Here is a 24,791-nt window from a genome sequence, read left to right on the forward strand (position 1 = left end):
AAAACACTGAAAGTTTAAGAATTTGTGATATCACTTCATAATTTACCGACACTGATAATATTAAGCATTATATACTCTAAGTAAAAACTGCCAATACTAACACTATTTAACACTTAAAATATGCAGTTTCAGTCTTCATGTATAATTTTTAAAATTGTGACATCATTAGGAGGTAGGTATTACATTTTGTTTTCATTGTACAGATGAGAAAATCTGCATCCCAAATCACATATCTATTGGGGATTGAAGCAGCAGTTTGAACTCAAGTCTAGCTGATTCTCTACTACTACTGTACCATAGTGCAAACATTCACATAGCACATAACATGTGCTTTGCGTATATTGAGGGAATCAGCACGTCAATCCCAACATGTGGGTACTATTATTTTTCCCATTTATAGGTCCTAGCTTGTGGGTAACGGAACTGAAATAATTCTTGTAGTTTTAAATTTTGAAGTTGAAAAAGTGTGAATAGAGTGTTAATTCAGCAGAAAAATGATTTCTGATGTCGTGAATATATACATTTTAACAGGATGTGGATAGGTTATTTTCCTCCATTCCTTAGGATTTAATTAAATTTTCTATTAACTTAAAATGAAAAACATCTATGTGTGCTCTTCTGTCTGCCTCAATTCCTACATTGGTAAATCTGGAATTCATGTGTATTTGGCACCTTTTTGCCAAAGAATGTATTAATTATGATAGCAGCACTTAGTGTTTTTATAGCATTTGAAGTTTTCAGAGTGCTTAATATTACTGACTTCATTTGATTCTCATGATCTTGTGAAGACATTCTTCAGATGAGGAAGCTAAGACATGAGGAAGTGCTTAGATAGTGATTCAAGGGTCTCCTTGCTTGGGAAGAGGAACAAGATCTGGAGCTCAGGCCTCTGGCTTCTCAGTCCTGTTTTTCTTGTCCACTGTCTGTGTTTTGGGTCTCACTGCTCTGTGGATGGTCAGGGAAAAGGATGAACTTATAGAAGAAAATTAAAGGAATTTATAAAATTAAAAAACACAGGTGATGTGTTACTTGGCATCTAATTATACTTTAGAAAGAAAGGAAAGATTTAGGATACTGCATGAGTCTGCAGCCCGGTGGTGGTTAAAGTTGTTAACTCTAAAGAGGCATGTGATTCACCGATTCTCATCTATACACATGCAATCAATTCTTAGCTACATTCTCCTCCCCCTTTTCTCATTGTGGTGTTTTCTGCTCACTAATCTTTGTCCAAGCTCTCCCTCTGTTTGGGGTTTAGGAAATTTGTTTTGAATCTTAGGCTTGATATGGATGTGTTTTCTTTTGGAAAATCCTGGAAACAGTGTTAACACAAATAATAATTTGTATTTTGTGAGATGGTGAAGAGCATCCATTTGGGCTCCTCTGGAAGAGCTTATGATAAATCTGCCTTTCAGTGCTACCTTTAATTCTTAGCATTGAGCTATTTCCTCAGTAGTAATTCACTTCCAACTCCACCAACATCAACAAAAGTTAGAATAGTTTGAAATGCTTTCTACACTTTTTTTTTTTTTTAATCATACAGGAAAGAGGAGTGAGTTTAGTAACTTGAACTTATTGAAGAGTCAGCAGAGGCCGTGAAGTTAAATACGACTGTCACTCTTCAGGGTTGTTAAATACTGAAAAAAGTTCCTGAAAGAGGGAGACTTCTTGTCTAAGACTGCTGAGGCCTAGTCGGGGCAGAGCGGGGAATGGGGGATGGGGGGTGTTGAGGGTTTATGTTTTGAAAAACCATTTACTGTCTTACTTTTGAAAAAAGATGAATCTCTTTCTGGCTTTAACAAAAATAAGGAAAGTCTTGTTAGTTAACTTATTTGCTTAAGAAATGTAATTAAAATGTTTTTCCTGGAATAATATTAGAAATACGCTGTATTATTTTTTTTGACGTTGTGACAGTATCTGTAACTTTGTTCATTTCCATACGGTATATAAATAATTTCCCATAACTGTTTCAATCATCATTTTATGATTAACTCACTTTTTGGAAATGTTTCCTACTGAGCCGTCTGTTGGCACATTTACCGTGCAGAAGCACATGGGATTTTTTTCTTTAATGAGACAATTTCTGGAGGGTAATAGAAGTCAGGCTGACACTGTCCAGATGAGTGACTAAAGTCAGCTCCTTACCCTGCCTCTGGGTGAGTGTAAAGGGCCTGCTTCCCGTGACACACAGTGTAAAGTGATATGTTTTCTTAAATCAAAGAGTATCCACACCTGGCCAGTGGTAGGTCCAGTTGATTTGAATTGCAATAGGATAGTTTCATCATGTTCAGGTTCAGCACAGGCACTGTCAAAAGGAATTCAGAGCATCAGCTTAGGGGTGAGTCAGGGATATAGGTAAGAAAATTATTGTGAGAGAGAGAGAGAAAGAGTTGTATTTTAGTTAAGAATTGAACTAAAGAGCTTCTTCACAGCAAAATGAACAGTCAGCAGAGTAAACAGACAACCCACAGAGTAGGAGAAATTCTTCACAATTCATACATCAAACAAAGGACTAATATCAAAAATCTATAAGGAACTCAAACAAATTAGCAAGAAAAATAAAACAAACAATCCCATCAAAAAGTGGACTAAGAACGTGAATACACAATTCTCAAAAGAAGACATACAAATGGCCAACGAACATAGGAAAAAATGTTCAGTATCACTAACGGTCAGAGAAATACAAATCCAAACCACAACGGGATACCACCTTACTCCTGCAAGAATGGCCATAATTGAGAAATCAAAAAATAATAGATGCTGACATGGATGTGGTAATCAGGGAACACTTCTACACTGCTGGTGGGAATGTAAAGTAGTACAACCACTATGGAAAACAGTGTGGAGATTCCTTAAACAACTGAAAGTAGAACTACCATTTGATCCAGCAGTCCCACTACTGGGTATCTACCCAGAGTAAAATAAGTTATTGTACGAAAAAGATACTTGCGTACCCATGTTTATAGCAGCACAATTCACAATGGCAAAAATGTGGAATCAGCCCAAATGCCCATCTATCAGTGTGGATAAAGAAATTGTATGTATGATGGAATACTACTCAGCCATACAAAGGAATGAATTAATGGCATTTGCAGCAACCTGGATGGAACTGGAGACTACTATTCTAAGTGAAGTAACTCAGGAATGGAAAACCAAACATTGTATGTCCTCACTCATATGTGGGAGCTAAGCTATGAGGATGCAAAGGTGTAAGAATGATACAGTGGCCTTGGGGGCTCAGGGGAAAGTGTGAAAAGGAGGTGAAGGATAAAAGACTACAAACTGGGTTCAGTGTATACTGCTTGGGTGATGGGTGCACCAAAATCTCACAAATCACCACTAACGAACTTACTTATGTAACCAGATACCACCTGTTCCCCCAAAACCTGTGGAAATAAAAAATTAAAAAACAAAACAATACATGGTTTCTGAGTTGGATCTTGGTTTGGAATCCAGTTAGCTCTCTGTTAGTAGATAGTCTTGGGCAAGTAACTTAGCTTCTTTGAGCTTCAGTTTCCTCATCCGTGTATTGAGTTTAGGTGGGTATTAAATGAAATCATGTATGTCAGGTGCTTAACAGAGTGTCAAGGTCCAAGGTAAGTACTCTTGTTGTTACTGTTATTACCACTGTTATTATTTTTAATGGTTGTGGGATTCGTTGGTAAACATAGGTGTCGAATTTTGAATTAAGTGCAAGAGATCTAATGATATTAGAAGGGTGAGATAAGAAATAAAATTTATTCTTTCTAATGCTGTATAGCACTATTCTAGTTTATTTTGCACAATCATCTTTTCTCTTTCCTTCTGTGGCCTTGGATCTTCTTTGAGAAACCGCACTTTCCTCCTTCTCAATTGTAGAGTTTGGATGGTTTAATCAATTATATCCCATGCCTTTGACCACATAGTGATGGTTCAGGAATGGGGTGAGTCACTCAGTTGCGACCAATAAGACATTTGCAAGGGTAGTTTTATTTTTCTCTAGTCTGAGGCTTCGAGGAGCTGTAGCCATCCGGGTACCATATGGAGTTTCAAAATGGACCCAGTTCAGAGGAAATAGGGTTGAAGATGAACCTAGTGACACCATGTGAAGTGGGAATCAATGCTGTGCCCAAAGCTGAATATATATCTATAGGTTTTTCCATGAACCAATACATTCCTCCTTTCCTCATTTTTGAGCCAGTTTTCACTGGTTCTCTCAACCAAGAGTGAGAGAAATCTAAGTGATTCACTGTGTTTCACCAGTTAAATGATTTCAGGTTTGTAGATATGTTAACTTTTATTACCAAAGTTCCAGGTAATTTGGAGACCATTTGTTAAGCCTCTACATCTTCTACCTTATACTCAGTAAAGACAAAGTCTCAATAAAGACAAAGTCCCAGAACCTATTTTGCAGCATGTAAATAAGAAGTACAGTCCCAGTTTCATAGTAAATGCTTTCTTTTCCTTACCGTTGATTCCAGAAATATCATAGATCTTGAGGTTGAGAAGGTCACCGCAGGCATCCTGACAAGCTATTTGAGAGCCTGCAGTGGTTTACTACTACCTGTCTAATCTTTGTGAAATCTGCCTGGCTTTCCCTGTCACAAGAAAACCCTCCCAAGCAAAGGCTCCTGAGCCTTTCTTGGCTACAGGTGGCCCCAGGGACCTCACCTTGGCATGGCTTGAAAGATCCTTATTATCTAGTACACACACATTAATCAACACCTGGAAACATTTTTTCATATATACATATGTAAGCAGGAAGAAGAATTTTAGTGTGTAAATCTTTCTAGGTACTTGTTTGACATAAAACACGTTTGACATTTCTCTCTTGAAGTATTTCCCACTCAAATTATCCAGAAATCTCTGGGCTTTCTATAGTCCATGGGGCTTAAATCAGCCTTGCCTTAAAGCCCCACGGAAGCTTGATCTCTCTGTCTGCTAGTGTGGTGCTACTGCACAAGACTGGTTCTGTGGGACAGCTTTAGTTCTCTGATGCTAGCAGTGCCCTTGTATTTTCATCCCTTCTCAACCCCATACTACCCACACAACTTTCCTTCATCCCTATAGCATTTTCGCTTTTGCATTGAGCCTGGCCAGGCCATATCTCCCTAGCTCTGTGATGAATTCTATTCAGGGACTCCTTGTATTCTGTCAGCGAGGTTGGGTCACGTCCTCCTCATTCAGCCCTTACAGGGTACCAACTTCCAGTGTCAGAGTGGCATTTGGGATCCCCAGTATTTTTCCTCCCTCAAGGGTCGGGAATTTTCCCACAAATGAGCCAACTTTCAGCCTAGAGCTGGCTCAGCTTGGCAAGGAGTACTGTCAGGAGTCAACCTCCACTCACCAAGGCCTCCTTTGCTTTGTCCCCTTCAGCAGTAGGAGGCTTGCCTGTATTTACATAACTAAGGGGGAGCTCTGCAGTGATTCCTCCCTGAACAAAGATAGCTTGTTCCAAGGCTATCTTTTTTTAGGCAGAGGAGGAGGGAACAACTTTCTAGCCTTCCCTAATATATGTGTCTGGCTGGCTGTTAACACAATTCCCGGATCATTAGCACTATTCCCCTCCTTTGTTTTTGGATCGAGTTGACCTTTTTAGCAACCTTCTCATCTTTTTCCCTTTTGTAGGGGTATTTAATACTTGGCAGATTTTTCCATTCTTACCTCCTCTTACAGAACCTTAGTACCCGAGCCATGCAAAGACATTTTTTATACCTTAGTGATTATTCAAGTTCATTTTTTAGTCTGCTCCTAATTATTTTTGAGTCAGTTCAATAAACTCTTTACTCTTCTCTAAACTAAAGACTGTTGAAAACTTCTAGAATAATATTTCCCAGATAACTTTGCAAAGAATCCTATTGTCCTAAGAAATGGTAATAGGAAGACTGGAGAAAAATATTCTTGTTCCAGGGAGTTCGGTAAACACTGCATATTGTATTTATGAGATACAGCATAGTAAAGGAACTGAAAAGTCCTGCAGTGAGAAAAACAAACTTTTGTTTACTCCAGAATTTCTCATATTTGCACATGATATTAGGTATTTAGGTGTCATGCTATTCAGGTATCACATGATTGCTTCAAACTTATTATGTAGAAAACTGAAGTACTTTTTTTTTTTTCCTTTGGAGACTTATTTCTATTTTGGTAATGTTCCTTGTTTTGTTCACTCTGCCAGGAACTAAATGGTTACAAATGCCTTTTTTTTGGGGGATGGAAGTCTCGCTCTGTTGCCCAGGCTCGAGTACAGTGGCACAATCTTGGCTCATTGCAGCCTCAGCCTCCCAGGTTCAAGCGATTCTCCTGCCTCAGCTTTCCGAGTAGCTGGGGCTACAGGTGTGCACCGTCAAGCCTGGGTAATTTTTTGTATTTTTAGTAGAGGCGGGGTTTTGCCATGTTGGCCAGGCTAGTCTTGAACTCCTGACCTCAGGTGATCCACCTGCCTCTGCCTCCCAAAGTGCTGGATTATAGGCGTGAGCCACCACACCCAGCCTAAATGCCTTTTCTTTAACCCTCCTTGCTTTTGCCTTTAGTTGAGGTACTTATCACTGGGATTATTGAAATGGTCTTCTAGGTGTCTTCTTGCCATCAGTTTTGAATAGTTTCAAGCTAATTTTCAAGATAATCTTCCAAAAATGTAGATCTGATCATTTTACTCGTGGGTTTGTCACCAGGGGAAGGTATCTGAGTTACCAGTGGCAAATCTGTATAGGTCAACAGGAATCTCAGTTCTTGCCTCCTCAGAAGAAATAATTCGACTGAGGGGCATAAGGCAGAAAAAGAGACCGAGGCAAGTTTCAGAGCAGGAGTGGAAGTTTATTTTAAAAGGCTTTAGAACAGGAAAGAAAGAAAAGTATGCTTGGAAGAGACCCAAGCAGACACCGAGGTCAAGTGTGGTGTTTAACCTTGATCCTAGGACTTTAGAAGCTGGCCCCTTTCCCATAATTCTTCCTTTAGGGTGGGTTGCCTGCGAGCCCAGTGCCCTCCTTATCCTTGGGAAGTGAGCACACACACTGTGTTTAGGATGTTGTATGCATGCCCATCTGAGACGTTTTTCCTTTTTCTGGTGGAGTGCCCCTGGAAACTCATACTCTGCCATCTTGTCTCTTACTGCACACGCCCAGGAAATTGCTTCTCTCTGGTGCCTGCATTCAGTTAACACTTTAGTGCAACAGGTGTGGACCATCAGGAAGTGGCTTCCCCCACCACTCCCCCCCAGCATCAGCTGCCACATTATCACTTTTAGAGAGGCAGTGTGATAATTGCCAAACCTTCACCTGACAGTCCTAGTGGCTGGGAGAACCCTTTCCTGCCCACTCTTGCCTGTCTAACTACCTGTAACGGGTTTAAAACTTGATAGTGGATCCCTGTTTTTTATAAGAGAATAACATCTAAACTCTTTTACAAGCCACACAAGATTCTTCAAGATCAGGCTTCTGCCTACCTTTCTAACATTATTTCTCACTTTCCTACTCCCATAAACTTGCTTGCTTAAGTCCTTCCAAATTACTAAATCATCATGACTCACCAGATTAATATTTATTAATATTGTTTCCTTTGCCTGGAATGCCCTTTCTTTTCATTCCCTTTAGTCTCTTGTCGGCAGTGACTCAATTCAAGATCATGTACACTCATTACACTCATACACACACTGACACACTGCTTAAAATCTGAGAATATGTGCTTTATCCAGAGCTCTGGACTTAGTTGGTTCTTGGATATATTGAGTCTTCTGAGCCTGGCTTTGCTACTTGTCTCTGCTCATTCCCTCAGTTTCAACTGGGACCTTCCCCCTACTTCTCTGCCCCACAGAAATTGGACCTTGACACATTACATTGGCTCTTTTCCTCAGCTCCTCCTGAGACTTTGAGATCAAGTAAAACTGACTTTCACCCTAACCTGCCCCCAGCCACCTGTGTACAGGAAAGTTGCTTAGCCTCTCAGAGCCTTCACGTTTTGATCTGTAAAATGGCCCTGATGAGGATCCCTGCTTCATGGAATTGTGGTGAAGACTGTGAACTGAATTCTGTGGGAAAAGCAACCAATGCAGTGTGGGGTAGGGGGTAAGGCTCAGTCAGAGGTAACTCCTGAGTAATTCACCTGTCACTTCCTCATTGGATTCCTCATACAAGTATTTGTATGCCACGTGCTGCTTTATCAGGGTGGAGGAGCAGGTAGTCAAGACCCCCTGCTCTCAAGGCACTGTCACTGTCCATCACTGTCCAAGTTAAGGAAACAAATTGGTAAAACATAAACAAACAAGATAATTACAACCAGTGATAGGTGCCACTGAGGAAAGAAACAGTACAATGATGAGCAGCTGGAAGAAGCCACTTTAGACAGACTAGAAAGGAAAACCATTTGAAATACTGACAGCCCAGGGGGAAGAGGATGCTAGTACTACCACGCATTTACTTCTTATTTTTTGAGACAGGGTTTCACCCTCCATGCCTAGGCTGGAGTGCAGTGATGCAATCTTGGCTTACTGCACCCTCCACCTCTCTGACTGAAGCGATCCTTCCACCTCAGCCTCCCGAGTAGCTGGGACTGCAGATGCATGCCACCACAGCCGGCTATTTTTTACATTTTTTGTAGAGACAGGGTTTCACCATGTTGCCTAGACTGGCCTCAAACTCTTGAGCTCAAGTGATCCACCCACCTCAGCCTCCCAAAGTGCTTGGATTATAGGCATGAGCTACCATGACTGGCCCTTGCCCTCTTATTTAAATTAAGTTTTCAATAAGTTATAAAGCACATTTAAGTAGATTCTGTCCTACCTCTTCCAGTAGATCCCCTTGGGCTAGTCCTTTAACTTGGCCTCAGTTTGTTCAACTCTGATATTCTTCTGATTCTAAAATGCCACTTATTGGTAGATGTAATACGTATACATTGCATTTAAGTAATGTTTTGCTTTGATGATTGTTAGTTGTGTAATCCTCTCTGAAAACATCAAGGCTTAGGCTCTCTCATACATTTTAGGTTGTTTATATATAGGCTCTTTTGCAGGGGCTTTTAAACCTGGGTATGCTTCATTTTTGGTAATATTGACATTCCCTTAAAATTGTAAACTTTTAGAGAGAGAAAAAACTTGACTGTACATGTACTTCTGGAGAGAAAAAGGCATCATAAAGAGCTAAAAGCATGATAAAGATATCACCTAGATTTTACGTCTGCATTTGGCATAGCTACTGAGTGTATTTCCAAAACTGGAAATCTAGTTTGAGAACTGAAATCGAACTTCTCTTTGCTGTTTCAAGGATTCCTTAATATACGTATCTATATACGTAAGTAGAGGGAAAGTTATTTAGGAAGATGCTGAAGTAATCCACGTGGAATTTTGGGGTTCCGCTGATAGTCCTCATAGCTTGAGCATCAGATGCAGCAGGGGCAAGCTGGATCTTGAGGTCCAACAGAGATTGGGGCCGGAGTATGAGGGCCCTTGAGGTCTTGCAGGGTCTGCACTGATTTTGACAAAGGACCAGTGAGTACTTTTTAACAGATAGACAGGAGATGACCTGCTGAGTGCTTGCTTGAGCTAAGCATTCTGTCAGTGGGGGAGGCTATAGTGGACAATTGTAATGCCAGTGGTAGGAGGAGCAGGCTTGAGACTGAGGCAGTCTGGTTAAAAACTGATGCAGACTTTTACTAGAGCAACTATAAAAGAGGCCTAGAGTTTGAGAGATTTGGGATGTTTAAGAATTGAAGTGAGTGGTGAGAGGATGAGAAGAGAGAACAGTGAGGCCGGGAAACCTGGCGGGGGAGCAGGGAAAGTAGGGTTTATTGCAAGGGAAATAACGGAGCAAGAGCAAGAGTAACTTACAGTGTATTTCAAGTTAATGTAGGAGAATTCTAGTGGCATGTACTCTCAATTTCTGTAAATATATTTTACAACCAAGTAGGTATGTTTCATTTTTCTATGATTTTTGCTGTATCGTGCCATCCTAAAGTTTCCCTTTGTTCCTTCTTTTGATGTTCAGTTGGTTGCTTGGTTGGGTTTTTTTGGTACTTACTGATTATCTAGTGGAAGCTTGGTCCCTGGTAGAACACTTAGAAATTGTGGGTTTATAGTTTCTATTAAAAATGGAAAATATTTTCTTTCTGTGTAATAGGAAACCTTCTAGGAATATTTGTCTGTATTTCCAAGGCTATGGTACATATATGCTCACTAATGCACATATTCTAATTCCTAGCCTTAGTTGTTGGGCCATATCCTATCTGAGCTGTGTTCAGAGATCCTTGACCTTGTCACTTTGGCTTAAGGGTAAGATGTAGTTTATCCAAGTTATGTATGGAGGTCATTGCGTCTTCATTTGCTTACAATAAATTGTTATTGTAAATATGATGGATGAGAAATCTGTAAGGAGAACTGGTTAATTCCAGTGCATGAAATATTAATAGCCAATTTACTTTTCTATACAAACAGCAGCGAGGCAGAACTCTTGGCCTTTGACGGTTGTGCTTGTGTATTTCCTATCAACAAGATCTCCTAGAAAAGGAGGATGGCACTTTCCATGTTTATTTTCTGTGTCTTCTTTTTTTTAATGGCTTATGCACATCTGTAGGAATAAAGGAGGCTGGTGTTTGCTTCCCATGCTTAGTGAGACGGGTAGTGTGGGGGTGGAACTGGATGAATGCTCTCATTTGCACAGGATTAGGCAGAGGAAGTGTGCACCAGTAGTGGTATGAGCACCAAACAACTACAGGGAACAATGCTTGGCAGTCACTGCAGCTGTGTGGAGTCTGGCTGCGCAGGCTTCCTCTGGATAGAGTTTAGTTTCTGAGTCACTTGTTTTCCACCTAAAGCACCTGTGTCTTTGGAGAACTGCATTGAAGAAATATTAGCCGATTACGGCCCTTTCTCTGATTTGCCTCAATGCCAATTATAATGCTCTTTGGACATGAAAAGTTGTGCTAAATCAATATAGTGTCTGAGGACCAGTGGTGTCAGGACAGGCCAGTGCGTAGAGCGGTCAAAAATCATTAGGTTAGAATAAGTGAATGGTTTTTACATCTTTCAGAACACTCCCCACTGAAGTGTGTATGCATGTGTACACACAATTAATTTTACACAGCAATGTGCTTGGTGACCTTAGGTGTAGGGTTTACCTTGCTATTCTCATTCTTTGTTTCTGTGTAGAGGAAATGAAGGATGCTGCTTGCTGCTTCTGAGTAAGCAGGTGCCTTATAGATTGTGTGCTGAATCATTTGCACTCTTTGAGTTGTCTTTTAAAGTAGCTGCATATTTATAATTCATCTTAGACAAGATGATCAAACTAGAATGGTTGTATTAGGATATGGGCAGACACTGGACACTATTTTTATTGGTCAGTCTAGGTCAAATTTTAATGATGATTGATAGCATTGGATATGGATTGGGTAGAGTAATAAAAACATACATAGAGGGCTATAGATTCATGTTAGAATTAGCTATGCATCTGTTCCTTGTATCTATAAAATTTAACAAGGATTCTTTACCAAAATCACTGCTGATTTTTCCTAATACCCTTAGGCTTTTGGGAAGAAGCAGCAGAAAAATTAGAATTTATTGGCTGCTAGATGATAAAGTACAGTTTCCTGGGGAGACAGCAATTTAAAATTTTAGCAAAGTTACTATGAAGTATAATGATGAAAGGGAGATGACATTAATTAGCATTGGCTTTTACAAAAAATCGTTGAAGTATTTTTAGCTTTGTTTACTTGGATTTTGTTCAGTAGACTGCCCCCAAGATTTTCCAAATAAATAGATGTGTAGAAAGATAAATAAGCAATCAAACGCATATATCCCTTTTTTTCTATACCATTTTGGACTCACGGTTGGAATCCCTTCTGTAGTATTTGAACAATTCCTAGAGATATAACAGAAATTTCTTAAGTAGCAACAGTTCCAATTATGGATCCAATTATGGTAATGAATTGTCTAGAAATTCATCACTAATAATAAAGCATAATCTATCTTTCTAAATTTTCTAACATTGGTTTTAGAGCAGCACAGAATTTCTACACCTTCTGTAGGACAATCGTTCAAATATTTGAAGATTGTTATCATGTTTCTGTAAGTCTTTTCTTCTTCGTTGCCTTCTTTTCTTTTGTAAAAGATAGAGTCTCACTGTGTTGCCCAGGCTGGACTCAAAGTCCTGGGCACAAGCAGTCCTTGTGCCTCAGCCTCCCGAGTAGCCGAGACTGCAAGTGCACGCCACCGTGCTCGGCTTCTCTTCTTAAAATGAAATAAACATAGTCTCCTCAGTTCTTTCTTTTTTGATTATAACTTTGTCGTCTGTGGGTCATTTGAGATGTCTGATTATGATAACACATATGAAACAGTACAGTTAAAGGTCGAGAAATTTAAAATTGAAGGAGAATAGAAGCCATTTAAAGAAAGGAACACTGTCATCATACCAAGTAGTCTGAGGATTGCAGTGATCTCTCAGCAGCCTTGAGTCAAGTAAAAAAGAAATCCACCAGGTTAATCCAGAAATGAGTTCATGAACTAGCTTAAAGCCTTTGTTCCCAGTGGTAATTTGGTAAATGCTAAATTAAAAGCCTAAGAACTTAAATTATCATAGATACCTAAACATATAAAACCTAGAAAACTACCACAATCACCACTCATACACCTACTATTGAAAAATTATTTCTGTCTCTATAAAAAAATACAAAAATTAGCCAGGTGTGGTGCCATGCACGTGTAGTCCCAGGTACTTGGAAGGCTGAGGTAGGAGGATGGCTTGAGTCAAGAATGTGGAGGCTTCATTGAGCCAGGATCATGCCACTGCATTCTAGCCTGGGTGATAGAGTGAGACCCCATGTCAAAACCAAAAACTAACATGTGACCATGTTTGATTCATCTACTATCTATTATAAATACATATATACCACCATTTTTGCTGAACAATTTAAAAGTAAATATAGGTAGGCATCATGACTTTTGTCTCCTAAATACTTCAAACAATGCAGCTCTCAAAATAAGCATATTTTTCTCTATAACCGTAATATCTTTATCACATATAACAAAGTGAATAATACTTCCCTGATACTATTTAATATCCAGATATTTAAAATATCAAATTTTACTAGTTTTCCCCATAATGGATTTTATAGCTAGTTTCTTTGAATTTGACATGATTGAATAAAGGTTCAGACATTACTTTTGGTTGCCATGTCTTCGTGAGTCTAAGAAAAATGTTTTCTTTAGCAGTTTTATACATATCTTGATTTGAATTTAATTTTCTGATGATCTTCCAAAGGCGATGATCATTTTTGATGTATTTATATTGGATTTATACTGCTCCTCTTTGGGTTTGAATAAAGCTTTAGTTTTCTATAATTTAGGGGATTTTTAAAAGCCTTGGCTTGCATTCACTGTAAAAGGGACTCAGTAAATATTTTTAAGATTTAAATAAGCCCTATGATGTTAAACAGTTTACAAGTATTTTAGGACTATTACCAGCTAAGCACTAAATCAATTATCTAGAATTATTCCATGTTTTCATACAGAGTTTAAATCCAAGGAATGTACTCTTTTAGACAAATAGATCCTAAAGCATGGTTTTTAATAAAGAAATGTCTCAAGGGGCTAGGTGTGGTGACTCAACGTCTGTAATCTTAGCACTTTGGGAAACAGAGGGTGGAGAATCACTGGAGCCCCAGAAGTTTGAGACCAGCCTGAGTAACATAGTGAGGTTTCATCTCTACAAAGAATTAAAAAATGAACTGGACTTGGTGGTGTGCACCGGTAATCACAGCTATTCAGGAGGCTGAGGTGGGAGGAGGTCAAGGTTGCAGTGAGCTGTGATGGTGCCACTGTACTCCAGTCTGAGTGACAGAACAAGATTCTGTCTCCATAAAAGCAAACAAACAAACAAACAAAAAACACTCCTCAAGAGTCTTTGAGAGTTTTGGAGTCTTAGGTGATTGAACGCTAAGATTTTTATCTGGCTAAACAACCACAAAAAAGAGAAAACAAAAACACCCAAACCCCAAACAACAAATTATTTAGACAGTATTTAAGCCATTTTTACTTTGTCAAAAATGTTAGAGTTCTGATTTATCCCTGCCTAAAAGAACTGTATAGTTTCAAGAATGTTTAAAGAATGAGATGTCATATTCTTGCCCATGGGATTTCATTTCTGTGGAGCATTTACCCAAATATTATTTGCTGTGACTCACATTTCCAGGATACTCTCATCTACAGCATCAGTCCCCAACCTTTTAGGTACCAGGGACTGGTTTCATGGAAGACAGTTTTTCCATGGACCGGATATTGAGGGAATGGTTTGGGGGTGAAACTGTTCCACCTCAGATCATCAGGCATTAGATTCTTACAAGGAGTGCACAACTTAGATCCCTTGCCTACACAGTTCACAGTAGGTTTCGTGCTCCTATGAGAATCGAATGCCCTTGCCGATCTGACCGTAGGCAGAGCTCAGGCAGTAATGCTCACTCACCCACTGCTCACCTCCTGCTGTGTACCAGACTGTACTGGTCTGGGGGTTGGGGACCCCTGTTCTAGAAGTTTCACTGCTTTTTAAATTTTTCTTAGATGGTATCTGACTTAAATTTTTCTTAGAGTTTTGTTCTAAGAAATATAGTTAAAATTTCAAAAGCAATAGTTTTGAAGGATGGTTTAGAAGGGAAGAAACTGTTTTTAGAAAATCTTGTATTATTTTCAGTGCTGTCAATATGTTGATCTCAAAATGAAGATCACATTTTTAATCTTAGCCCGCTAATAGAAAAGCAATGGAAAGAAAGCAAGGAGATTTTCTTGTAGTTGAGTGGATTTTCCTCCTTTAGTTTAAACTGTGGTGGTGTTATATCTTTAAGAGTGGTTAACTCACTTAAGAGTGACAAGAATTCCCTAAACTCAAAAAGTATAAAATGTATAGGCATATTCTTTATTACATTTATTATTGCCAGAGTTGTTGTAGTTTGTTCAGGATAACATTTTTTTTACCTGTGTTGTTATTATATACTACTTGTTACATAAATAAAATCTGCCCCAAAGTTGGGTCTTGTAAATAATATAACATTTTAATCCTCTTTTTAATGAAAAATTTCCCATGTAGTCGGTATAGCTTTATTCCACATTTTTTCTCTCTCAAGCTCCAGCTGATCTAAAAGGAATCTAGGAAGCATTCTTCATTCACCCTTTAAGAGGCCCAGCAAAGTCTTTTGGTAAAGTTGACAATTCTTTTTCTGAGACAGGAATCAGGCACAGTCAGTCGATAACTTCCCCCCTTTCATTCTGCATTCATTCTGAATATTTTATGACAAAAGCTTTTAGTTTTGTTACAGAAAAAGATACAAAGCCCAGATTTTTCCAAAAGACCTTACCCACAAGAAGGTCTACGGTGGTAAAACAGAAGTTGAAAAATGTTGAAATTGAATTTTTTTCCTTATTTCATATTCTCCATTGTCCCTAAATCTGTACCACTCAGTGTCATGGAAAATGTTAGTACAGTCTAAAAAGTTATAACAAAATTCAAAATTAATATTTAACTTAGGATTTTTAATAAGGATAGTAAAACAATAGGGATGGTGTTACTATATTATTTACGTACTTTAGTACTCCTTTAGGGGATGATTGATTTATTTTTTGGCTAAAAGTAATATATTAGCAATGTAACAATACCAAGTAAATCTTTACTTTCACGGATAGCTTCTCTTTGATACATATGTTTATACCTCTGAATGGTTAACTTTTTGGATTTTGATATGAGTGAACACAGGCACATAGGATCATAAAATCTCAAAGCAGTCAAAGTTTCAGTAATGATTTCAGTTAATTAAGAAAATCAATTTAAGGAGAAAAAGAATGGTTCCATAGTTTATTCACTGTAAATCAAATTATTTTATCTACTTTGTACAGTTTTGGGGAGGATTAAAACAGACAATGCCATATGTAAGGTTTTCAGCATACTGCCTGCCATGAGTATGTGCTAGAAAAGTATCAGTTTATAAAATATGTGTTTAAACTGGATTTATGGAACAGAGGCAGTTCTTTGCATATTTCTACTTACATATTTTTCTTCTATCTTAAAATGAAACCTCTCTTCACTACAGTTGTATTGAATAAATTGCATCAAATTCAGCTTAAAGATACTTAATCTTTCTGAGGAACTCAATAAGAGTTAAAGAGGGATGGAAATAAAGAAAAAACAAAATACATAAAATATTTACTACTGATTGCTCAGTAGTTATCAGTAGTCATGTAATAATTTATTACCCTTTTAAAATTAGATGATAAATAGGCTGTACTATATGAAATTGCTAATATTTGACAAAAATCGTAATTTTTTGTGGTTTTGAAAAATGACTTGCATATTTAACCCAATTCTTTGTCTCTGGCTTACTAAGAAGACAAAGTATTTGTCCTAAAATGAGAAGATCTGTCAGTATGGATGGTGGAGTTGATGTTTCTGCCTGGCATTTTTTGTTCCTGTGTGTGTAAAACGATAGCCATATGAGTGTATATTGTAGAGCGTCAGATTTTCCTATAAACATTTTCCTTTAAGTTCCAAAGAGGAATTAGAAACAGAGTTGCGTGTAATAGAAAAGGTTCTTGGAATGAGTCAGGGGACCAGGGTTTGCATAATAACTGTACAGACTTTTTCAGCTCTGTCTCTGATTGCCTGACTTCTCATTTGTTTAATTATCTTTTGACAGGTCAACAAAAATTTAGTGTTGACTATTTGGAAGTCTGAATTATCATTAATTGGACTTGCTTTCAGCAGATTATATGTGCTAACTAATATAATGTCTGTACTCATCTGCCTGACTCTTTGCAAAATTATATTTCTATAGTGGTAAATGATTGTCCTTAGTAATTACTGCTTAATATTGTTATGTCTGACTTACTGCATTTTAATTTTATCAAGAATTTTAATTTGTGGTAGTAAAGCTAGACAGATGTAAGTTTTTTTTAGACATTTATTTAATTTCTGGAAAATAAAAAATATCTGAAGATAGGAATTGAGGATAAGAACTTGGGAAAACATTTTTTTGTTGTTGCTCCTTGTGTTCACAAATAGTAACATCTGGAGTAGCTCATATCTGGCATCCTTTTTTAGTAACACATTTCATTTTGCAAAGATCAGACATTACTCATTACCTCAAAGGATGATGTTAAAACAAATAAACCCTGAAAATCAATGAAGAATATTCTACAGGTCTTTGAAATCTCATGCAAATATATCAACATCATCTGCAAAGAAATTTATGGTTTTGCATTCCGTAGTAGTCTGTCACAGTCTTTGAGAAAGTCTAGGAAGAGCAAATCTAATGATGATTTATTCTTCTTTGAAGATAAACCTCATGAGTGCATGGGAAGGTAATGACATAAGTTTATAAACATTCCCTTTGCTTAATTCTGTTACCTTGATTGTTCATGGGGAGAACGTGAAGTTGACAGGTGTTCCTTTTTTAGCATTGTAAAAATCAGCTCAACTAATCTTGTTTAGGTTGTTGAATATTTTACTTAATACTCCTGTCACTTTAGCATGTATTTTTTTAGAAAGACAATTCTGAGACTGTTGATTGACCTCCAGAATATGGGGAGAAATTTGTGGCCATTTTTATGGTGGATGACAAGGTTTTATACATCTTTAGAATGGATGTCATTTTTTTGAAAAATGACTTGCATATTTACCTTCATTACTTTTTTGTTTTTTAGATACAGGATCTTACCATGTGTATTGGTCGTGGTTCTCTAGAGGGACAGCACTAATAGGATATATATATCTCATATATATATCATATATGATATATCTCATATGAATTTATTTCATATTTGAAACAAATATATGAGATATATATGAGATATATCATGTATCAGAGATACATCAGATATATGTGTACCATTCATTGTTATGGAAAATGTTACTACAGTCTAAAAAGTTATAACAAAGTTCAAAATTTATATTTAACTTAGGATTTTTAATACAAATAGAATATATATCAATATATATCATATATATGATATATATGAGAGTTCATTAAGTAGTATTAGCTCACACCATCACAAGGTCCCACAGTAGGCTGTCTGCAAGCTAAGGAGCAAGGAAGCTAGTCTGAATCCCAAAGCTGAAAACCTTGGAGTCTGATGTTTGAGGGCAGGAAGCTTCCAACATGGGAGAAAGATGTAGGCTGAGAGGCTAAGCCTTTTCATGTTTTTCCGCCTGCTTTATATCCTGCTCATGCTGGCAGCTGATTAGTTGGTGCCCACCCAGATTAAGGGTAGGTCTGCCTTTCCCAGCTCACTGACTCAAATGTTAATCTCCTTTGGCAACACCCTCACAGACATACCCGTGTTCAGAACTTTGCATCCTTCAATCCAATCACGTGGACACTCAGTATTAACCATCACACCATGTCATCCACAGTGGAGTGCAATGGTGCAATCCTAACCCACTGTAACCTCAAACTCTTGGGCTCAAGCGACCCTCCTGCCTCAGCCTGCCAAGTTTTAGCTAGGACTGTAGGCACACACAATGCTACACCCAGCTAATTTTTAAAGTTTTTTGTAGAGATGAGGTCTCACCATGTAGCTCAGGTTGGTCTTGAACTCCTGTGCTCAAGTGATCTTCCAGCCTCCGTCTCCCAAATTGCTGGGATTACAAGTGTGAGCCACCATGCCTGGCCTTCCTTCATACTTAGAAATTACATGAATCATCATATTTTTATAGTAAAAACCAAAAATCTCATATTTGCTTTATTAGATAGGTTTCAGCCAATTTTCGAGAAGCTTATTAACAAGAGAATTAAACTTGAGAACAAATAAAGTGCTATCAATTAGTTATCATAACTTTGATAGGCAATTTAAATTAACTTTTATAACAGTAATACTGATTTTTTTATATTTCTGTCCTGGGGGAAAAGTACCATTTAAAATTTCCTTTTGATCAGTAAATCAGCATATTGGATAGCAATTTCAGCTATCTACTCATAAAAAATGTTATATCCTGGTTTGACTTTGGCTCAAAGCAGAAAATTGCTATGTCAAAATTTACAGAATAATGCAATACCCTCTACTCAATAGCTCCCAACTACTAAGAATATTATAAATGTAAGCAGTTTTCAGGAACATAGCAATGTGGGATATTTTCACTGGAATGACATAACCCATAATTAATCATATTTCTATGACTGCCATCAGTACCATCACCTTCCTTCAGTGTCTTACCTTGTATTTTGGAGTCCCAGATTTCATGTCAGCTTTCGAGTAGTCCTGCTGCTGGCCATAGGCTTTTCTCTCATGTTGCTTCTCACCCACTCCACCTGTGTCACAGTGTCATTTGTGAGCTTGCTTATGAGTGTGCATGGGGTGGTCTCCTACTCAGAACATGCCCGGCTGTGCTTCTGTTGCTTCCTAGCTGCCTCTGCAGCCTCTGTGAGGGAAGACTGTTGGGCACTACTATGGTAGTGAAGCCTTTGGACCTCCAGCGCCGCTCTGTCTTCTGGGTAGAAGTGGAAGGAGCCTGTGCTCTCAGCTCTCTCCGCACATTTTCCTTTCCCTGGACTCAGGAGGTGTTTTTCTAGAGTTAACACAAAGCGAGAGCTGTGAGACGTCTTGCTGTATCTTGCCTCTTTTCCCCCTGGTTGCTTTGTTATTAGGCTGAATTCTTTTTCATTAGGTTTTGTAGTCCCTCATACTGTTAGATTTATTGTGGGTCACCCTACCAGTCCTAACAAGGACAACGGTCAGATTTGAAAGGCATAGATTTGGGGTAGGCTCCAGCTGTTACACAATTCCTGCCCCTGCTCTTAACAAATTTAACATATAAATGAAATTAACAGGCCTGGTGGGGTGGCTCACTCTTGTAATCTCAGCACTTTGGGAAGCCCGGTCCTGTGGATCCCTTGAGCTCAGGAGCTAGAGACCAGCCTGGGCAACATGGCAAAACCTCATCTCTACAAAAAAAATACAAAAATCAGCTGTGTGTGGTGGCATGCAGCTGTAGTTGCAACTACTCAGGAGGCTGAGGTGGGAGGATCACTTGAACCCAGGAGGTTGAGGCTGCAGTGAGCCGTGATTGTGCCACTGCACTCTAGCCTGGGTGACAGAGCAAGACCCTGTCTCAAAAAAATAAAATAAAATAAATGAAGTTAACCAATACCAGAGATTTCTTGAAGAGCCTTTTTTGTGACAGACAGTGGACTGCTGTTCACCAAAACCCATTTCTTCTTGTTTCGGGGTACATAGGCAGATTATATTTCCAAGCCTCCTTGCAGTTAGACTTAGCCATGTGACCAAGTTATAGCCAGTGGATTGTGTGTAGCAGTAATGTGTACCATTCCCAGACCTGGCCCATAAAAACATTCGATGTGCTATCTTCCATGCTTTTGTTTTTGTGTGTTTTCCCCAAACACCAACTGAGTACAGAGGTCTTGGCTTTAGAAGATGGCAAAGGCACAAAGGGATGAATGCTGGGTCGCTATGTAGGGGAATTTCGTCTGCTAACCAGGAACACCATTGCTGGATTATTATGTGAATGAAATTAAACTTTAGCATGTTAAAATACAGAATTTTAGGGTTTGTTATTGCAGTTAGTGTTAGGCTTTCACATCATTTTTCAGCTGTATTCAATCTTTTTCACCTTCACATACCTGAGAGACGAGACAGTCCCATCATATTCATGATTCACTGTGGCAGGGAAAGATAGTCTCAAGAAGGTCAGGGAGGTCATTATAATGACACACTGCAAAAGTGGTTGGGCAGGAAAATTGCAGAGAAATGTCATTAGATTTAGCAACATCGAGAGCTCTGTTAAAACAGTTTCAGTAGAGTGGAAGTAGCAGGAGGTGAGATTGCAGAAGCATGAGAAGTAAATGGTAGATGAACACATGGAGACAGTGAATGAAGTTATCTAATATATTAGATTTCATCAACATAATCATAAGATTGCAAAATTTGTGGAAAACAAGGGATTGTGTTTTATTCAAGCCATTTGTTAAAAGATTTTAAGGTGAGGATCTTCAGCAATGTAGTAATAAGGTAACTATGTATCTGTTTGCCCAGGGTGGTGTCAGCTTATGTCTTAACCTAGCATAATTTTATTTTATTTTATTTTTTTTAGGCAGAGTCTTGCTCTGTTACCCAGGCGGAATGCAGTGGTACAATCTCGGCTCACTGCAACCTCTGCCTCCCAGGTTCAAGCGATTCTCGTGTCCCATCCTCCAGAGGAACTGGGATTACAGGAGCATGCTACCATGCCTGGCTAATTTTTGTGTTTTTTAGTAGAGACGGGGATTTGCCATGTTGGCCAGGCTGGCCTCAAACGCCTGGCTTTAAGTAATCTGCTGGTCTCAGCCTCCCAAAGTGCTGGGATTACAGGTGTGAGCCACCACGCCCGGCCCCTAGCATAGTTATTCACAGTGACCTTTCACTCTTAGCAATATCCCAGCTTAGGAAAAAAAAAAAATACAGTTACCCCTACACTGTGACAACCTAATCTGCATACACAGGGGGTTCAGATCTGAAAGAGTGGCTGCTAAACACATAGAAAGTCAGCTTATAAATAAGTTGTCTGTGGAATATTCTTTAGTTACCTCTTATGAAGGAGTTAAAATACTGTTTCTTGGTTTACTTAAGGACATTGTCAAATTAGCCCTAATATAGGATTGTGTTTAGGAAATAGAATGTTGGATAACCTTCATTGATCTTGATTCTCTTTTGATCTATTTTTGTTTCTCTGGCTTTTCTCTTTCTGTGATGGTCTTTCTGTGTCCTGCTTTGTCATCAAAAATAACTTTTTGTTTTTTTTAAAAAAAGACATTAAAAGAACTTGCAGCGCTATAAATGAATTTTTTTTTTTTTTTTTTTTGGTTCTTGAGGGATGGGGGAGGATCTTTCTGAGTATAGAAACAAGAACTTGTACAGAAGGTGATACATTTTCATTTATGAAAATGGAAAACTTATGTATCTCAAAAAGTTCCCCCAAATAAAAGGCACATATGGCAAACTCTGACAAAATACATATTATTTATGGAAAATATAGTGTTAAAAGTTTTATTCTCCATAAAGGGTAAATAATGGATTACAATAGAAAACACTTGTCTTGTATGTTGCTGCATAGATTATTGCATTTAATATTCCCAGATCCATTCTGTTATTATCTCGGTTTCACAGATGATGGTTAGGTAACTTGCCATAGCCACGTGACTATTAAGTGGTAGAGAAGGAATTTTGAACCCATGTGGTCAGATTCCAGAGCACAAGCTCTTAACCGCTGCTGTCCTAGATCAATACATAAATGGAAAACTCAAAAGAAGAATGCTCATAAAACAGTTTTCACCCACATCCATGTGCACATACTTGCATACACTTATTAATATGAGTGACCAGTAAACATGCTTTTAAACCTGTTGAAAATGATGGCAAAATCAATACAATTTTTTTTAAAAAACTACAAGCCTTCGTTTTTGTCTATTAGATTTGCAAATCTTTTGTTTCCTATGAAAATACTGAGAATTGATAAAGGTGAGTGAAATGTTGGTGATCCTATCCTTTTAATAGCATTTGCCTGGTGAAATACACTCTTTAGGTCACGAATAGAGTGCTGATAAACCATTTTTGGTTAGGATTTCCCATGGTGTATATAACATCTTAAAATTGTTTATCATCTTTGACCTAATAAATATGCTTTTAAGACATTAATAAAATAAATATTCAGAGAGTCTTACATACTTAAGATATCGGTTGATATATGTAATGTTAATTTAATAATTTGCAATAAAAACTAACACCCATTCAATAGAAGAAAGTTGGTTAAGTGAGTTTTCAGAACTTCATAAAATGGAGAACTCTGTAGCCATGTAAATATTTTTGAAAAATAATGAAATGAAATAAATCCTCACAATTAATGAAAAGTATCTAATAAAACAGTATGTAAACCATGGTCCCCAGATTTATTAAGATTATATAAGTAAGCCTGGAAGGAAGCTTACCAAAATGTTAACTGTGTTTGTTTTTCAGTGGCTAGATTCGAGTTGATTTTATTTTTATTTTTTTTCTATTTTACAAATTTTTGTATACAGTGACTTTGTCTTCCTTAATTGGAGACTCATTTTATTTTAAAAATACTTAAGATTTTGAAGAGTCCTTTAGGAACATACCTGTGTCTTCAAATTGTTTTTTTGGAAGGTTGAGAATTATGCATAGAAAGGAACAGGGAAACTAAAAAGGGAATTTCATCATCCTTATAAGGGAAAAATATGTAGTCCCATTGAAAACTTGTATGAAAGATACAGGTACGGTCTTAGTTCCATTTTAATAAACAATTCAAACCTCTAGTAGTCATTCCTCTGGCCTCAGTTGCTTAGCCTCAGAATCCTTAGTTGGAGGTATGATAACTTATTTGTGCCTCTGAACATAGCCTTTCCAGGAATCAGTTCTGCCTCAATGAGGATTACAGATTAAAAACAATCTCACTGTAATGTAATTGAAATTGAGAATTATATTTCCATTTTATTGCATCTAGTAAAACCTGAAACTCTTGAAAAACTTTTTAAAAAAAAATCAGCAAACTCATAAAATAGTATCAGTTACTCTATTTTCTAAAATATAAACAAATTTTCTTATTTTCTAAAATATAAGCACTCTACTGAATTGATCACAAATTTTTCTAAGTGGGTAGGTTCATATATTTGCTGAAACACATTTAGCTGATTATGCCTAATGGTGACATTAGATACATCTTAAAAAATCTTGTCTATAATATGTTTATTTCTAGCAACATCCTGATTTGGCAAGAATTATTTTTCAGAGCCTGTTCCCTTTGGGGACAGCATCCTGTGGGAGCACTTCTGTTTCCCTTTGACTTCCTGTGTATTTAAAGAGCTCTTAACAAGTATAGGGTATGTGGTGACTTTTTTATCTTGCAAATAAATATGAAAATCTTGTTCTGTGGCTCAGGATAAAATGAAGAAATGCTTTCCAGCTTAATAGGCAAGAACATTTAAGATTAAAGGGAAAATGAAAATAAAATGAAAATTCGCTATTGAAACAAAAATTTGTGTTTTTTTTTTTTTTCTGAATGTTTTTCTATTTCAAGTAGGCTGGGTGTTAGCAGTCAAATTAAAACTGAATAGATATGACAGTGATGCTTTTATAACACATCTGTTTAAGGCCAGATGATACAGATGATTACAAATGGTTGTAAGCCAAGTGATAGCTCTTCTCCTTTCCCTCCTCTCATGAATCCCTTTCCTCTAGCTTTGGGAATGAGGGCCAGCTTTCTTGTTCGTGTGGCAGCTGCTTCTCTGCACTTCTCAGCTCTGTCTTGTTCTCAGCTTCACCTTGGGCCCCTGCTGCTTTTGCTGCTTATCGCCACCTAGAATTCAGGACAGCTTTTCTCCCTTCAAGTTCTGTTGGTGTGGAGGGCAATGCCAAGGGCACACTTACCTTTACTGTTGCTTGGTTTCCCACTATGCAGCTATCCAAGAGGAATATATATATTCACACACACACACACATATACATATATATATATATATGTGTATGTGTGGTAGCCTTTGTTAGATGTTTGCAGATAATAGGGAGGAATGACAGTTAGGAAGAGAAACCTTAAAAATAGGTGATCAGTCCGGCTCTATAAGTTAAAAGGAGGAAAACTTTTTTTTTCTTTTTTTTTTTTTTTAATTATACTTTAAGTTCTGGGATACATGTGCAGAACATGCAGGTTTGTTATACAGGTATACACGTGCCATGGTGGTTTGCTGCACCCATCAACCCATCATCTACATTAGGTACTTCTCCTAATGCTATCCCTCCCCTAGCCCTGCCACCCCCTGACAAGCCTTGGTGTGTGATGTTCCCCTCCCTG

General features: G+C 37.9%; 1 protein-coding gene and 1 long non-coding RNA gene across 6 annotated transcripts in view; one reads left to right on the plus strand and one right to left on the minus strand.

Annotated features, from left to right (window-relative positions):
- LOC105489209 (vav guanine nucleotide exchange factor 3) overlaps positions 1-24,791 on the plus strand; it is a 398,407-nt gene that overhangs the window by 92,099 nt on the left and 281,517 nt on the right. The window lies entirely within an intron of this gene.
- Positions 818-19,219, minus strand: LOC139356270 (uncharacterized). Its single transcript, XR_011607841.1, has 3 exons — positions 19,151-19,219; positions 2,230-2,302; positions 818-945 (listed from the first exon to the last, which is right to left on the minus strand). It is a non-coding gene; the product is annotated as an uncharacterized lncRNA (long non-coding RNA).

This window comes from Macaca nemestrina, chromosome 1 (assembly GCF_043159975.1).
Source record: "Macaca nemestrina isolate mMacNem1 chromosome 1, mMacNem.hap1, whole genome shotgun sequence".
Lineage (NCBI taxonomy): Eukaryota > Metazoa > Chordata > Mammalia > Primates > Cercopithecidae > Macaca > Macaca nemestrina.